The sequence below is a fragment of the Mustela nigripes genome, chromosome 4, assembly GCF_022355385.1.
Source record: "Mustela nigripes isolate SB6536 chromosome 4, MUSNIG.SB6536, whole genome shotgun sequence".
Classification (NCBI taxonomy): domain Eukaryota; kingdom Metazoa; phylum Chordata; class Mammalia; order Carnivora; family Mustelidae; genus Mustela; species Mustela nigripes.
The window spans coordinates 189,954,836-189,970,195 of NC_081560.1; the positions used below are offsets into that span (position 1 = coordinate 189,954,836).

The window sequence follows — 15,360 nt, forward strand, 5'->3', positions numbered from 1 at the left end:
GCCTGGGGGCCCCGTCTGGAGTGGGTGGCTTCCCTTCGCTTTGCTGAAGGGCCGAAGCTCGGTCTCTTCCTCCTCCTCCCCTCGCTCACTCACCGGATGTCCACTGGGCTCCTCTCGCTGACGCTCCCTCGGTCTCCGGTGCCGTCTGTCTCTCCCTCCTTCCTCCGCCTCTCGCCCCCGCCGCGTCTCCCACCAAACATTTATTTATTCTTATGGTGTCTGCTGAGTAATTCACGTGCACGGGGCGGGGTGGCCCCACACAGCACCGAGGGCGACAAGGGATGGAAGTGCCTCAGGGAGGGTGTGATTCAGGCCGCAACGGGGTTTCCGAGGGGTTCCCAGAGCCGGCTCCCGCGGTACCCCCGGGCAGCACGGATGAGGCGTCGCGTCTGCATTTCTGCCCGCCCTCCGCCGGGAGGCATGCGGAGTGCATCGGGCGGACAGCCGGGGGGGGGCTGTAGGCAGGTGGAAAATGGTGCCTTTCAGAATGGGTCCCCGGGAGCGACGCTCGTGACCCGTGCTGAGCTGTTGGTGCATAAAACAGCGTAAAAGACGTCGTGGTGTGAAGTGCAAGCCTTTCATCGGGCTTGTGATTCCGTGCCTCCAGCATCTGGACCGAGCGAAGCCTGGGGCTTCAGGGCCTGGAGCAGGCTGGGTCGGCTCCACTAGGCTCACGCATCGACGGCCTCAATTCTTCTCTTTGAGGGGTGTCTGGAGTCCCAACGTCCAAGGTGGCGTCTGACCCTGGGGCCGGGGTGACTAAGATGGCAGGACACGAGCTGGCCCGGCTGTCTCTCCCCAGAGCCTCTCCTGGGGCTGTCAGGGGCTTCCTCGAGGCAGGGCAGCAGAGCGGCTGGTCAGGCGCGCAGCGCGGCGGCTGGCTTCCCCTGGGGAGAGCGTCCCGGTGACGACGGGTGGGCGCTGCGGTTTCTCACGGCCAGGGCTTGTCCCTTCCGTTCTAGTCCGTCAGTCACTGCCATGACGGTCCTCACCGAAGACTCCTGGGGAGGGACCAGAGACCCACAGGTCACGGTGGAAATGCCAAAGAAAATGTGTCCTCTTCGGTCGGTCACAGGAGCCCGGCCGGGCCACCGTGCAATTCACTGGTTTGTGTCGCGCTCACGGAAATCCGTTTAGGGAGAGGCTGAGCAGGAAGGAGAGAGGGAGAAGCCTGGATAACGCGCCGGTGAGAAGCCCGGGAGAGCTGCTGAGGGGATAGGAGTGGATGACACGGCACCGACATCGGAGCCTTATTCAGCAGCGACGCGGACAGGTCCCCCCAAACCCACACGTAGATTCCAGGATTGCATTTCTTGAAAATTGAGGATTAAAAGAACAGTCTCGTTTCGTAGAATCCCTCCACATGGCAAAGTGGCCACAGGGAACCTGCAGGACAATCCCCGTCCACACTCCCTCCCAGGAAGGACGGCCTCTCTGGGTGGCCTCTGCTTCCCGTGCACAGCGCTGAGATCCAAGTGGCCTGGCACGCGTCCCCCGTCCCTAGGAAGCTCAGGAAGAAGTGCTGGGTCTGGCTGTAGCTGTCCTTCGACTGGGTTGTCCCTCGGGCCTCGTCACATCGCCCCTCCCGCTGTCCTCAGCAGCCACACCCAAGGGCTGGCGGTCGTCTCTGGTCTTTTTCCTTGTGTGTCAACACATTTTCATCTTACAGCATCCGTGGCTTGGCTAGAAGGAAACACGCACATAGTTCAGACGGAAGGATTGTTTCACAGAGGAAGAGGGTCTGACGAATTCCAGCGGCCACTGTGTGGAGCTGACTTCCGCGGGCAGATACGTCCCCGGTGATGCCGCGGGACTGAAATGGGAGGCCCGGGCGTTTCCGAGGGGTTCCCAGAACCGGCTCCCGCGGTACCCCCGGGCCACATGGATGAGGCGTTGCTTCTGCATTTCTCCCCGCCCTCCGCCGGGAGACATGCGGAGTGCATCAGGCGGACAGCCGGGGGGGGGCTGTAGCAGGTGGAAAATGGTGCCTTTCAGAACAGGTCTCCGGGAGCGACGCCCGTGAACCCGCTCAGACTCTAGCACCGACTGTCTAACGCGCAACGTGGGTCACACAGCTGTCACGGGGGAGCTGCGGCGGGGGAGACGCGCGCTCGAGCCGTCACATTCCATCTGAATCATTGAGTAAGTGGAGATCATAATCCGGAGGTTTTCAAGCACATTTCCCAAATTTGCATCTCACGATTCTTAATTACGGAGACTGTCACCATCCCATCCGTAACAAGATCAGAGAATTTTTCTCTAGGGAGAGATACTTCTTCTTACAAACCAGAGTGAACATCCTGAGAGTAAGGAGAACAGTCATCACACGTGTTTCATCTTGGGCGCAAATGGGCACCTTCGGCGCGTCCCTGGGAAGGCTGAGGCGGGCGGGCAGGGGGACGGAGGGTCTCTGAGTGGTTAGAGGGGAGCCGCCAGGGTCCCGGCAGCAGAGGGATGCATGGCAATGACTGACAGAGACCCTCTGGGCTGTCTCCCTCACTCTCCGCCCCTCATCTCCTGCTCCAAACCCTTGTAATGTCCTACTTCAAAGCCTAACACGTGACAGAGCACAGATGTTCCGAATCCCGTCTTCACAGAGAGGGGGTCCTGCATTAGAAAGGAAGAGCTCAGCCCTTCGTTTGACCCCAGATGGAAAGCTTGATTTCTTCTTGGGCGGGGGTGGGCCTGACCTTTCGGGGTCTCGCATCCACCCAAGCAGCAGATTTGCTGGCTCCTTGGGCTCTGTCCCCATCCACGGCCGAGGGGTCTGTAAAAGCTGTGTGTGTGTGTGTGGGGGGGGTCCTGGTGGTTTCCCAGGAGGGAGATGAGCAACGCCCCCCCCTGCTCTTGTCTGGCCCCCCCTACCCCCGACCCAGCTCGGTGGGTCAGCATCGCCTGCGTGCCATCTAGGAGCCCAGGGCTGAGATCAGAACCCGGCCTTCTCCCCTCTGGACCTCACCCGTCTGTCACCGACTCTGACCTTTGGAGATCTAAAGGACCTTGCGGGGGCTTCCCTCCATTCACTTGTCCTGTCGAAGATACTTCTTGTCCCTCACCTATGGCTGATGTCTCTGGACTGGCTTCTCTTTCCGCCCCTTCCTCCCCAAGCCGCACCCCTGTCTTCCGGAACCGCTTCCTAACCCCTCTCCTGTCTCTTGTCCCCTTTTCGGCTCTTCCCTCCCCTCTTCCTGCCCCTCCTCCCGCCTCCCTTCTTTGCCTCCGTCTGACTGTAATTAGAGGAGCGCCGTCGTCAGATCGCGTCACGGACATAGTCAACTGTGTATTTAAGCAAAAATATGCCTAGGAAAGACAGAGCAGTTTCAGACGCCCAGGCAAGGAGCACGCGGCTCAGACGGACAGACACGCGAGCCTTCTGGGCGCTCTAGGACTTGGCTTCCCTGCGGCTGGCTCTCCCCGGGCAAACGACTCGTCACGACGTGAAACTGCTGTTCACGATGCGAGGACAGCCGCTAGGCGCTGCCCAGTGACTCCTGACCCCCAAGGTTCACTTCCTGTGTAATCCCCTCTACTTGGGTTTGGGCTGGGTCTGGTGGTCCGCTAATAATGTCTGGAATGTGGCAAAAACGATGGGCCTTTACCTCCGAGAACAGTTCGCAAAGGGGTCCTGGTGTTGGCGTGGTGCGGTCTCACGAGCTTGCTGTTGTGCGCAGCCCCGCAGAGAGACCCCCTTGGACGGAGCCAAGGACAAGCCGGTCAACAGCCAGAGAGGAGCCGAGGCCCTCAGTCAGAGACCTGTGAGGAGCTGAGTCCTGAGAACAATCATGGGGGTGAGCGCTAGACAGACCCCCTGTCCCCAGCCTTCGGATGAGACCTCAGCCCCTGCCAGCGTCTTGGCTGCAACCCTGTGAGAGACCATGAGGCAATTGCAGGGATTTTCAGGAATAACTGCCCAGGAACAAATTTAGGTTCCACCATTTCCAAGCTGTGTGGACTTAGAGCAGCCCCTTCTCTGTCTTCAGTTTTCTCCTCCAGTCCCTGGCTTTATGGTGGGTCTCCGCGTGACGGGTGTCTCACAAGGACTGAATGAGTGACTTCTCTTCAGATGCTCGGGGCTGGGCCTGCTGTATGAAGACGTGCCCGGCAGGTGTTTGTGTTTATTGTCTGGTTCCTTTTATAGGAAATCTGTGCAAGAGGCAGATCTTTAGAGACAGAAAGGAGAGGAGTGTGGGTGTCTGGGGTGGGGACGAGGAACAGTTGGGGCAACTGCCAGCAGACAGGAGGCTTCCCGTCAGGACAATGGAAATGTTCTAAGCTGGCTTTGGTAATGGCTCCATGACCAAGTACACAAAAACCACTGAACTGTGCACCTTAAAGGGGTGAATGTGTTGATTGTATTTCCATCAAGATGTTGAATTAAGAAGGAAAAGAGGGGGGCACCGTGGGTTAAAGCCTCTGCCGTCGGCTCGGGTCATGGTCTCAGGGTCCTGGGATCGAGCCCCGAGTCGGGCTCTCTGCTGAGCTGGAAGCCTGCTTCCTCCTCTCCCTCTGCCTGCCTCTCTGCCTCCTTGTGATCTCTCTCTGCCAAATAAATAAATAAAATCTTTAAAAAAAAAAAAAAGATGGAGAAGAGTAATTGTAATGCTACGTGACTTTTGCCTAATCCCAAGTGCATGGGTGGGAATCTTTCTACGGCTCCTGTGGAACCTTCTCGTACGGTTTCCCACACACGGGCACTCTGGGCTCTTGCCAGGCTCATGTAGTCAAAGCGGCCCGATGCTCTCCTGTCCGACCTGCTGTCTTCTCCCTCTGCAGAGGCTTCTGCACTCCTTGCCTCCCCCGAGCCCCCACCGATCATTCTGAGCTCGGCTCTGGTGACTCACCTCAGTAGCCCTGGCATCTTGGTGGTGCCACCATGGCACCAGGATCCCTGCCTCAACAGATTCACGCTAAGGAGCAGTTTGCAAATACGGCAAAACAAGATGGACCGGCACAGCCAAGGCGCTGGTGTGACGTGGTCGTGGAGACCCTCTTTGGGTTCAGCTGGTTGATAGTCACGTGACGTGTCAGCGATGGTCAGCTGCTGGTCCCGTCTTAGCGCTCTCAGGGTGCCCTTGCTGCAGGACCCTGTGGCCGGTGCCACAGCCACCGACTATTATAGGGTGGGCGGGGTCGGCTGGTCTAGGGTGGACATGGCCGGTCCTGGCCGGATCTGCTCTTTCTCTGCGAACAAGCTGCCTCCTGCACCTGCAGGTCAGCCGGGGGCCGCGCTGTCCCATGGGCTGAGCCGGAGAAGCATGGCTCCTTGTCATCATCCCCTCGGGTCTCGCGGGCCAGACCGGTTACGAGCTTCTCGGGGTAGCAGGCTGAGCCCCACAGTGGCAGCACTCGAGGCTCTGGAGATCCAGGCTCGGACTAGTGTGCTGCCTCTTCTGCCTTGGTCTTCGGGCTACAGTAAGTCCCGTGTGGCCCCAGGGTCAAGAGGCGGGGACGTCAAAGCGGCCTTGTTCCCGAAAGCGGTCTCAGTGGCAGGGAGCGTGGAGTGGGGGAGTCAGTGTCGGAGAACGTGGACGCAGGGTTACGCGCTGCTCTTCCGGCTCTGCTCCGCAGTGAGCAAGCCGCCTTGCCGGGATCCCTTGCCTTCCTGTGTCTGGGCTGGCACTGGTAATGGACGGGGAGCACGTCCCCTCGCCCGGCCTGGAGGGGCTTCTCTGGAAGTGGCTGCGTCTCCTTTGTGCCTCCAACTTCACTGGACATCGCTCTTGCCGCGCTTCCAGCTGCCACCAGGACGCCCTCTCCCCATGGTCTAGTTCCCACCTGAAGGCCCTGGACCCTGGACCCTGCCGTGGCCCTTCAGCCCCTGGGGTGGGAGCGGCTCCTGCAGGCCTGTTCTCTGCTTTGCCCCGTCACTGGCGCAACGATCCCCTCTGTTCAGAGTTTCCTCGCCGGATCCCAGCTCAGAGTGCTCGGCAGACCCCCGCTTCCCTGACCTCTGCGGAACACCATCTGCCTTGGGTCTGGTCACGGTTGTGCAGCTGAGAGAGACGTGAGGGTGTTTATTGAACACAGCGGTGTGTACAGAATAAGTCACACTGGTCCTTTCTTTCCTGGGAGCAGGCATTTTTGAGGACGGAAAAATAAACGTGGATGACGTAATTATCTTCAGTTAAATTTTCCGTAACTTGAGACTCGTCAAAATACACCACCAGTCTGGTCTGCCGTGATCCTGCGTGCCAGGCTGTGCCCTTGGCCATGCTGCTGCTTGTTGCCTTCCAGGACAGCTGCTTGTGTCCTGCCAGCTCGCTGGGTAGGGGCGGTGAGCCCTCCGCTGTGGGACAGTGAAGATCTCTGACAATTTCCACATCCAAACTGTGTCATCTGTAGGAAATGCTGCTTCTCAACACTGTTGCAAATGAATTTTCATTTTCTCTGAAAAAAGCAAAGCAAACAAGACCTCTACTTTGGAAGAGGACTCTTTGCTGTGAAATACCCACTTGGAACGGTCGTGTAGATTGTTCGCTTGCCTGGTGCACGTTCCTAGCACTAATAAAATTTAATTTAAAATAGTAAACTCACTGCCTTCTTGTGACACATATATGGGTATTACATAATTATAGAACAAATGGCTTTTCTAGGGAGGTCATGAAAGCCCGTGATTTAGTACACACGCTGTTGAAGACGCGCGACACTTTCCACTCCTCATTAAAATCCGACAGTCTACACAAATCATCCCGAGCACGGGCAGCCTCCTCTTCCCTCTAACGCTGGTTCACAGAGCAGCCCGGAGGACTCGGGCTTCCTCTGTTTGACAGACGAGGGACTGCGGGACGGGCTCCTCCCGTGGCAACAGAGGCGCTGTCTGGAGCTACAGGAGTGCACAGTCGTTTCAGCCTTTATAAAGCCAAGTCTCGGGAAGCTAAAGGCCTCAGGCCTCAAAAGATGTGTGAGGACGGGTTTCTCATCACCTGTAACCCTACAACAACGGGTTCATGAAGCGGCAAGTAGTGTTTCAAGTCCTTTCAAGGTGCTTTCCCTTGGGTTTCTATTTTCCTACTTCCGCGGTTTCTTCTGTCCCACTCTTTGTCAGGAAAGACTATCCCGCTGTCACTACAACTCCCCACAGGCTTTCCTTCTCGGCACAAGGGCGCGTGTTATCGGACTCCTATGGCGTTAAGACCAAACAGTCCTGTTGCATTTCCAGCCCGCGATGATTAGAACGACTTAGTAGAAAGTTCGTAGATTTTCCCAAGGAGGGAATAAGAGATCAAACTTCTTCCTGAGAGTCAAAGCCTTATCTGTGAGCACCTCTGTCACCTGCCCCCGAAGGCCCCGCTGGTCCCTTTTTACCAAATCCAACTTGCGTAGTTCTCAGCGGGGGCTGTCATAAATCACCTCGTCTGCTGTTCCCCGATGTGGACTTCTCTCCTCATTTCTGTTGGAATGGGTCGCGCCTCTTTCCCAGTTACCCTAACTGCTTTTGAACATTGAGTCTTCACCAAATTACAGATCTGTGACGTTCCTCAGAAAGAGTAATTGCGAAAGTCGTGGATGATCTCCTGCTACAGACCAGCACGGTCTTGTCTCCTGTTACGCTGCTGTCTGATTTTGTGCCGTGTCACGGGCACAGCCGCCCCGTACTCTAGATCACTTTCTATAGCATCCACGGGAGAATTCCTCTGTCTAATTTAGATGCCGGACCGTGGAAGGACGACTTCCATGCATGCGCCGAGTTCCTGGCTATCTTGTGAGCTCCTCAAGGACAAGGACAGATGCGAGTGCGACGTATCTTTCCAGCATCACCGTGTTACACCAGGTGCTGGGGCAGGCTTGACCTGGCTCACGAGAGGGGATTCCGCGCGGCTTTCCCCAACTCCGTGTCCAGTGACATTGTGTTGCTTGGTTGAAATAGAAAATGTTGGGAATATTTATACAACCAAAGTTGACCAATGCCACAAACACATCTTTTTTTCTTCCCAGGAGACACTTTACCCACATAACAATGGCATGCTTCTTACATATTTGCTAAGTGCCTGAACACACACAGCATTTATCTCCAGATGTTGAGGCAAAAACTTTTCTGTCCTGGGCTGTTTGAAGGAATTACTTCTCCCACGTAGGGAGGAGGCCACAGTCTCTGCACAGGCCGTAGCAAGCACCAGGTCGTGACTGCAGAACCATGTCTCGCCTGACACTCGGCTGGGCTGGAGGGGACCAGAGACTGCACGGTGCCTCGGTGAATGCTGTTCCAAATGGAGTCCAAGGGCACCTGACGAGAGCCCTCCAGGCTAAGCACGCCTCGCTTTCACATGTGGGTCGAGAGGTTGCTTCTCACACACTTGTGTTAACCGGTAATGGTTCACGCCGACACTTCATCAAACAAGATAGGAAGCACTGCCTGTATCAGGATCTTCGAGAAATTCTCCCTTTCACACCTCAAGGAAGTGTTGATTAAAGATATATTAAGGTCCCATTAGAAGAAAAGCAGAGGCCTTCCTGGGGGTCTTGGAATGCTCATGAATTCCTCCTCTCTATATGGAACTGAATTCTGTCATTACTTTCATGGTGAGGTAAGTGTGTTCTCCCAGAACTACCTCCCTGTGTGGGTTTCTCAGGAAAAGAAAGAGTTAACGAGTCTCCACAAATCTTCACCTCTCACCTGGGATTATCTCACTCACAGACACACTTCAGGTCAATTTGCTGAACGTAAAATTAGGATTTGTTGATGTCTCACATTTCAGAGAGAGATTTTGGGGAACTCATAGAGAACAGTGACTCCTAGTAAAGACTTTCTCGGGGCCTGTGAAGGATTTAAGAATTTTCCCCATATCTTTAGGACTTGAAATAAAAATGTGTTCTCGTGAGTGATCCGCACCGCCATCTTGGCAAGAGGAAGTTGAAAGAGACAAGAGGCGAGATTGGCACCTCATCCATGTCTTTCGTGTTCCACAAATACAAAAATACACAACATTCCAACAGTGGGAGCCAAAGGCAGAGAAATATGCTTTTCAGATCAACCTGAAAGAGAACATTTGAAGTGAGGTCGATTTAATGAGTCTGAAGCCCCGGGCTCAATTCCCACAGTCCTGTGCATCAACTCCAAAGTGATCAATATATTTTATTCAGTCTCACATGCTGTCTGGTCTTGTCTGTGAGATGTGAGATGGGTTAATTGATGAGCTGATCAGCTGTCTAGCTGTTTCCCCTAATTGTTTTATCAAGGAACTAATATGCTTTCTGGCCGCTGCCACCGTTTTCCTGCTGTAAGTGATGAGCTTTGACAGTGGATTCCAGGCAAATATTTCAGACCAAAGTGCCTCACCCTTTGTAACTGCAAAGCCACCGGTTCTATTACTGGGAGTGTCACTTGCTTGGACATTTCTGAACCCGGGCCTTGCGGGGAACGGTATGATGGATGATGATGTAGTCTAGACGTTTCTGCAGGGATCTGGCCCGCTGGTGTTCCTTATGGCAAAGCAAATCTCCAGCTTCCTTTTGGTTTCTTAGGATGGAGGACAAGCTCTCTGAGTGATTGTGAAGCTCTGAGATCCAGCCCTGCAGTCTCCCTGTAGGCACTGGAGCCGTTGACCTGAGCCACGCTTAGATGAGGCTTTGAGAATGGGCTGAGCTCCAAAAGGAGTGGGGACCTCACATCCCAGCTCCCGAGGTCTGGGCAGCCCTGGGGCATAAGGTCCTGGCCACCTCATGTGACTCCAGTCGGCTCCAGCCTCCCACGTGGCTGAACCCATACTGGAGTCCTGGGAAAACTGCTTCTCTGGACCACAAAGGCATCAAAACTGGGAGGTGGGAGACGGTCGAGTGTACCCGAGCATGCACGTATGTGTTTCTGTGTCATAAAAATGTTGGCGGTGCTGGTCTGGCTCATGCTGTGCCTGTGGGACTTTGCAGGGAGTAACTCCTTTAATGCCTCATGACTGAGTCCTCTTATGACACAGGTTATCCTGACACTGTCCTGTCCTGCAGGTGATGGAAGTAGGCTTCCATGTCTGTGCTCTGAGTTCCTAGACCATGGCTTCCTCGCCTGTGGTCACCGGGGCCACACAGGAGGGACGGGCTCCCCGGAGGAACAGGGGTGCTCCTTGTTGGCATTCGCCCTGGTTGGGGTTCCCCAAAGGAGGCTGTGAGATGAAGATCCCGGTGAAAGTGTCTCTGCAAAGGGAGGTGGGCTGGGGCTCAGGGCGCCGAGAATAAAGGCTTCATTGGCCCCTACGGCTCCCTGCCCATCACTGAGAGTGGTGCAGATGCCAGAGACCCTCGAGGGCCTCACCTGCCGGGCAGCAGTATTCTGTGGGTCCGAGAGGCTCGGGCGCCCTGTACACGGGGGTGGCAGGGTCCTGAGCTAAAGTCACTGTACCCCCTCCGTTAGGGTCACCACCATGCGGGACCCTCACCTCCAGCCCTCACTGCGCTGGCGGGCAGAGCTGAGGACTGAGAGGCCGGACCAGAGGCTGTGGGGTGGGGTGGGGGGTTGCTGAGTTGCGCGGAAGGAGAAATGCACCAAGGGAATACACGAGACGGGGCTCTAGAAAGACCACGAGACCCAGGCAGGCCGGCGTCCCAGTGCCTGTCCAGCAGACGTGTCCTCTCTGTGCCCAAGGAAGATGGCATCAGGAAGACAGAAGGAAGGGCAGAGAGAGAGCAAGGTGGCGGTAGCGTCTGACAGCGTGTGCGGGCCGCGCCCACCGTCTGGGCGGCGTGGCCAGACCAGCAGCTGGGCAGGCGTGATGATGTCCGAGAAGAGCTACAGAACCAGGAGTGGAGGGATGCCTCCCTGCTCTAAGAGGGAGCTGGTGGTAATTGTTAACAGGTGACCGCCTGCTGAGTAACCCCGGGACCCCTACAGGGCCCCACTCACGGCCGGAAGTCGGAACTGGCTGGCCCCCCCACAGCCCCTCACATAACTCTTACCCATGTTGTCTTCAAAGCGCCAAGTGTGAGGCGAGGGCACCCCGAGACTCCCGGTGCCCATCTTGTCTCCTAGGACTCTCTCCAGTGCCTTTCAGCTTCCTGTCCTCTTACTCGGTTTCTCAAGGCAGCAAGGACAGGGGAAGAAAAGCCTTTTTTGAAAAAGAGCAAGCAGAGGGCATCATAAACAGGATGAAAGAGTCACAGGAAGGGGGGTGTTTCTTTGAAAGCCGTTATGCAAGCGCCGTTACAGAGCTGAGACTTAAAAATAGACCAGACCAAACACGCATTTGTTTTCTAAAGAACCAGCGGCTTCAGTGAGATAAAGACCGCCGTCTCCTGTACAGAGGACCTCCCACTGCCCTGAGCCTTTTGCCTGCACACTAGGGGCTCGGTTTACCAACAGGAACTGTAGCTTAAAATCTGCCAAACAGATCAAGTATCATTTTCCTATGTAAATAAAATGATGGTGATGAATTATTCAGGAGCCGGGCCCGGTCATTTGCATGCATTCATCATGTACACAGATATATAATACAGTGTGTCTCTCTCAAGATGTTTTCTAATATTTATGAAAACAATTCATAAAATTAAACCCCATTAGTTCTGGATTAGCACTTGACATTCGTCAGACTAATGACTCTTGTTGCTGGAGGGGACGCCCAGAGCTTCAATACCCACTTAATAGCTTCTTCTTCTGATGCCCGCTCCGCAGAGTCATCCCCACTCTCCGGCGCAGGGATGACTTTGTTCCTCTAGAAGTTATTTTTATCTGGCGTGCAACTCAAACTTCCCATTTCTGGTGGAAGCTGATTCTTTGTTCAGTTTCATGGTTAAGACCAGTCATGTCAGATAAAGTTTCCTGGGAGACGTCGATAGACGTGATCACGGCCATTCATCAACTATTGGGCTTTTCTGCTTCCCCAGATCACCGTCGGCTTCGAGTGTATGAAGTGATCTCGCCGCCGGTGCCGATCTGATTACCAGGCCCAGTGGAGTAGCAGCCTGTGCTCGGATGCGTACGTCGGCGTGTCCCCGTGAGTTTCCCTGGGCTGCTGTCACATCCCCTACTCGAGATGATTTTTAAGGAGCCGATTTCACTTGCATCTTCTAATTCCTTATGCTGCCCTCGATCAGATAGATGTTCTGTATTGTTAAGGGGCTCAGACACCTCTGATGTGATATGCACTGACTACTGTAGGAGAAACAGGGCTCGGAGTCCAGACTGCAGGTTTTAGGGTGCCACCGGGTCTGAAAATATGTGGTCTTGAAGTCAGCGTCTCTGGGACTTTGTTTGACTGGCAGACAAACACATCAGGGCTCAGACCATGTTCCTGCCAGACCAGGTGATGCCAAAGGTATGTCTCCACCCAGGAATCTGTCTCCCAAGTACCCTGGTGTCTGGGGTATGATGAAATGTCATCAGCAGAGATCGTTAGTCCCGGTCCGAAGGGCCAAGGCCCACCCTGGGGGGCGAAGGGAGGAAGCAGAGCCTGCCACGGACATAGGTCAGTGGAATGAGAGCCAGAAGGGGTCCCAGCCCAGAGGCCATGGCAGTGCTGGGGGCGTGTGTGTAGCAGAGATGGTCCTCACAGTCCAGAGAGAATAAGGAGAAGTAGCACGGGGCCACGCAGCACCGCAGACAGAGCTTCAAGGGGCCAAAGTGGGGTCAGCAGAGGACCATGGCCCCCAGGGGGAGCTAACCTGAAGCTCAATGCTTTATGTCAAGGCAGGGAACCAGGAGAGCCCAGTGGGCACCAGCAGTCAGGAGGAGGGGGTTGGGGCTGAGCAGAGTGTCACCAGTTGGGCTCTTGGAAGGATGATGATATCAGCAGTCCCTGCGCGGGACGCTTATTGGGAGCCCTTCGTAGACCCCGTGGCCCCATCAGAGTGAGCTTTTGGGCACGAACGGCTTGGCCTTTATACTGCCTCCTCCGCTTCTCAGTGGCATGGCCATGGCTAAGGGCACGACCAGGTCACCGGGCTGAGGCCGGGCCCGGGGGTTTGGAGCCTGCAGCTTGTCTACTGACCACACTCCCAGGCGCTGGGCAGCAGGCCCTCCTTGCCGGGGCACCTGGGTAGCTCAGCCGCAAGTCTGCGTCCCTGAGAACCTTGCCTGTGCATTCTCAGGGCTCTGCTGTTTGAAAGGGTCCTCATCTGCCTTCCTGTGTGTTTTTGCCAATTCCCAGGAAACTGTAAGCCCCTGGAGGGCAGGGGCAGCAGCTCGTCTGCACACCATGTATTTCCTGCACCGCCCAGCATGTTGCTGGACGCCCAGTCTATGGAGGCCGAGGGTGCCGTGGCAGCCAGGCTGGGGGCCCCCCAGGGCAGCGCTCGTGCACGCTCATTTCCAGGGCGCCCTGTTGAGATCCTGGTCTACACTGAGCACAGACGTTGTTCTGACACCGGCGCTGTTTGCCAGCCGATTCTGGAAAAGGCCAAGAATGCAGGCCTCCTGGCATGTTGATTTTACTACAAAGGGAGAAGTCTTTGAAAGGCTGGAAGCAGGACGCCTGTGGACGATCGGGGCTGAAAGGCTAGAGAAGCTGGCCTGCCCGCCCCCGTCTCGAGTCCTCCTTCTCTGCAGAGCCACCTCTGGGCACCGGCCCATCCCCGTGGAGGGCGCTGGCTGGAGTCCCAGGGCCCCATCTGTCTTTGCCCAAGGCCCCTCTCCCCGCTCCCGAGATGCGGCCAGACACACTGACCGTGGCCTCCCCTCGTGCTGCAGAGCCGCTCATCATGTCTCCAACCGGATAAAGGCCCTGATGAAATATTTATGGAATTTTAAGTGCTGCGCATCTCGTATAAAGTAGTGCACTTTTCATTATGTTTTCCACTTGTATTTTTGTGTTTCTAGAGACCGGCAATTGTTAACGATCACAGGGTTTTTTGCTCAGTATGCCCTCTCCCTCCAGGCTGCTTCATTATAACCTCCTCATATTCATCAGGTTTTGAAGAAATAGTAACACAGTTCACCTCTCGGGGGAAAAATGACATTTGAGACAAACAGATAAATTAGCCTAGAGGGCTTTCAGAGGCCGTGATCTCTCTGCGCTTCCCCGTTCTTCCCGGGCGAGGTGACTCCGATGCTGGCGTCAGGTTCAAGTCTCCCCTGCGCTCACACCACTGAGTGCTTCTCCATCTGCTGTCCACGTGGCAAGGTCAGCTCCCCTCCGTTCGGCGGCCTCCCCTGCAGGGTGGACGTGTGTCTGGAGTTGCGCTTCCCGGGACCCCGGCCCCAAGTGGTGCCCGTGAGTGCCGTCCGCCCAGAGGTCAGTGTGGCCCAGGGGGTGGCTGCTGGGGGCTCCCCACGTTTGCAAGCAGCTATGTGAGCCGTGGGCAACAGGCCTTGACCGACAAATGGTCCCGGGAGTTTCCTGGAGTGCTCTGTGAGGAGCCTGGCTGGTCTGGTGAAGGCTGTGCCTGGTGACTCGGGGCCCTGGACGGTGGTGTTCTGGTGGGTTCCGCTGGGGTTCCCTGCCACGTGCTCCTCTGGCCTCCTGATGGCCGCGAAGGCCGCTCCGCGGTCGGAGCACGTCATGATGTGAGTCTGTTTCCCTGATGACACCACGGCCATGAGCGCACAGGCGGGCAGCAAGAAGCGTGGTTCCAGCGAGCCAGGACGCTCCCCACTGCCCGAGGACTGCAGGAAGAGGCCGACGGACTGCGGGAGCCGGAGAAGGAGGCTGAGCGGCGTCGCCGAGCAGCGTGGCGCGGGGCATCCTCTGGGCCCCAGTGGCCGTCCGGCTGGAGCCGAGTCAAAGTCAGAGGTCGGCCCAGCCGGCCTGGCACCGCCCCCGCGCCTCTACCCTGCCCCTGTCCCCCATCCCCCCACCCCCGCCCGGGGGGAGTCCAGGCATTCCCTGCGCTTTACAGGGGGGAGGCGGGGCTGGTGGGCTGCGGACCCAGCCTGGCTTCTAGTCCTGGTCGGAGAGGCGGGGAGCACGTCTCCCTTCCGTCTGGTTGAGGGAAGCATTGGTAACTTTTCGGAGGTTGCAAAATACCAGGGGGTTTTGTTTTGTTTTATTTGTAAGCAGCGTTTAAAAAAAGCACACTTTTTCCCAAGATAGAGAAAGCACACATAGAAAGCAGCCCTTGGCACGTACGCCAGCTGCCGCCCGCCCACCCCGTGCCCCGTGCCCACCATGTGAACCACCTCATTCACCGGGACCCTTTCACAGCGTCTCTGCCTCCGCTCGCTGGCTGCTTAGGTCCTGGTTGGTAACTAGGAACGTTTGATGTCAAAACAAAGACGGTTCCTTTTCTCCTCATCAGCGCGAAGCTACTGACACGGGCTGGGTTAATTACCACCCGCGGACCCCAGGCCTTGGGCATCCGCCACCTCGCCGCATCCCTGATTTCTCTTGGACGGAGGCACAGAAGACTCACCGGCTGTTGTGATGGTCCCGAAAGGCAGAGCCGAGGCAGATGAGGAGGCCCTGGCCCGAGCCCCGAGTGGGGCCATTCCACGAGGCCGTC

General features: G+C 56.3%; 1 long non-coding RNA gene across 1 annotated transcript in view; it reads left to right on the forward strand.

The window, feature by feature from the left end:
• LOC132015461 (uncharacterized) overlaps positions 1-15,360 on the forward strand; it is a 380,846-nt gene that overhangs the window by 296,495 nt on the left and 68,991 nt on the right. Inside the window, exon 3 of the long non-coding RNA XR_009403697.1 lies at positions 11,809-11,918. This is a non-coding gene — a long non-coding RNA (uncharacterized LOC132015461). The remainder of the gene's footprint in view (positions 1-11,808; positions 11,919-15,360) is intronic.